Source organism: Etheostoma cragini, unplaced genomic scaffold (genome assembly GCF_013103735.1).
Source record: "Etheostoma cragini isolate CJK2018 unplaced genomic scaffold, CSU_Ecrag_1.0 ScbMSFa_1523, whole genome shotgun sequence".
In the NCBI taxonomy this organism is placed as follows: Eukaryota; Metazoa; Chordata; class Actinopteri; order Perciformes; family Percidae; genus Etheostoma; species Etheostoma cragini.
The window spans coordinates 158,836-161,001 of record NW_023265587.1 but is presented as its reverse complement, the minus strand read 5'-3'; the positions used below and the strand labels follow the sequence as shown (position 1 = coordinate 161,001).

At 42.8% G+C, this 2,166-nt stretch overlaps 1 protein-coding gene across 1 annotated transcript in view; it reads left to right on the top strand.

Annotated features, from left to right (window-relative positions):
* LOC117939972 overlaps positions 1-2,166 on the top strand; it is a 20,124-nt gene that overhangs the window by 12,102 nt on the left and 5,856 nt on the right. The window lies entirely within an intron of this gene.

Sequence of the window (2,166 nt, the reverse complement as noted above, 5' to 3'; positions counted from 1 at the left end):
TGACGGAAACCTGGCTGAAACCAGGTGATGACAGCGCCTTCTCGGAGCTCCTCCCCCCCAGCTGTTCTTTCCTCAACTATCCCAGAGTGTCAGGTCGAGGTGGTGGGCTGGCCACTCTATTCAGAGACAAGTTCAAATGCAGGTTATTACCTTCACTTAGTTTTAATAGTTTTGAACTTCAGCTGTTCGTGGCTGATTTGGATTCTCCTGTGTTGTATGCAGTTGTTTATCGCCCACCAAAACTCAACAAGGATTTTATTTGTGAATTTTCTGAGTTTTTAGCAGATGTTGTTCCTAAATATGACAAACTCCTGGTTTGTGGGGATTTCAATATCCATGTGTGTTGTGCCTTAAACCCACTTGCTAATGATTTTAAAACACTTTTGAACTCTTTTGGTCTTAACCAATGTGTGGATGGGCCGACACATCATCTAGGCCACACCCTGGATCTCATCATCTCCTATGGGCTTTCAGTTTCACTTGAAGAAATAATTGAAACTGGTATCTCCGATCACTTCCCCATCAGGTTTGAGATCAGTGTTACACCTCCCGCTATTAAGCCTGTCTCCTCAGCTTCGAGGCGCCGCTGCATCACCTCCTCTTCAGCTGGAGAGTTTGCATCTATGTTTGTGAGCTCACAGTTTTATAGAAAGAATGGTCTGGTCTCTCCCTCTTCCCCAGATAATATTCTCTCTGAGTTCCATTCCACAAGCACTGACATTTTGGACTCTATTGTCCCTTATCGGATAAAAGTTGTTAAACCGAAGGCGGACCCCTGGCTAAATGACACCACAAGGGCCCTTAGGCAACACTGCAGACAAGCTGAACGAAGTTGAAAGAAAGACAATTTACACGTGTCACTGGGTGTATTAAGGATCAGTCTATCCACATACCAGAATGCTGTAAAGGTGGCAAAGATGCAGTATCTCTCTTCTATCATAGCTAGCAGTTGCCACGAACCTAGAGTGTTATTTAATACTATTAACTCTGTCATAAATCCATGCTCCTCTGCTCCGCCGGATGTGTCAATTAGTACATGTGAGAAATTTCTTGGTTATTTTATTGACAAAGTAGCATCTATTAGGAAGATCACCAGTGCTAATTTTAAGGTGTTTTTACCTGCTTCTCCTACACACTCAGCTGTGTTTGAGGAATTTAAGCCTGTTTCTCTGACGCTACTTAGTGAGGTTGTACAACACATGAAACCCACCAACTGTCCCTTAGACATTGTCCCCGCTAAAATGGTGAAGGAGGTTTTTAATACCATTGGGGCGAGTCTTCTTACTCTTTTTAATTCCTTTCTTACTTTAGGTTCTGTCCCAGCTGCCTTTAAACATGCTGTGGTCAGGCCCCTGATTAAGAAGCGTAATCTCGACCCTACTGTGTTGTCCAATTTTAGACCAGTCTCTCATCTGCCTTTTCTTTCAAAGGTTTTAGAAAAAATTGTTTTTATTCAGTTACAAGTCTTCTTACAACTAAACTGTGTTTTTGAAAAGTTTCAATCTGGTTTTAGATCACGCCACAGCACTGAGTCTGCACTGCTGAGGGTACATAATGATATTTCCCTATCTGTAGATGCCGGGAATCCTGCTGTTTTAGTCCTTTTGGACCTCACAGCGGCGTTTAATACAGTGGACCATGCAGTCCTCCTCTCACGCCTTGAGAACTGTGTAGGCATCAGAGGTTTGGCACTTAAATGGTTCAGATCCTATCTGTCAAATAGGAGCTTTTCTGTTATGATTGGGGACCTCTTCTCGTCAGTTGCTCCACTATCTTGTGGGGTACCACAGGGATCCATCCTTGGCCCTATTCTGTTTTCTTTATATTTGCTGCCTTTAGGGGCGATTATAGGGAAGCACAACCTGTCATTTCATTGCTACGCAGATGATTTGCAAATCTATTTGCCTATGAAAGCAAACGACAGTGTTGCACTAAACGCCCTGCTAAGCTGTATCGCTGAACTCAAGTTGTGGCTTTCAGACAATTTTCTTAATTTGAATGATAATAAAACGGTGTTTATTATTTTTAGTACTCCAGGCATGCAGAATGGCCCGGCTGTGAGGTTGGGAGCTCTGGCATCTTGTACCGGATCTGTTGTAAAAAATTTGGGGGTTACTTTTGACTGCAGCATGAAATTTGATAAGCAGATCAGCAACGTTGTTAAAA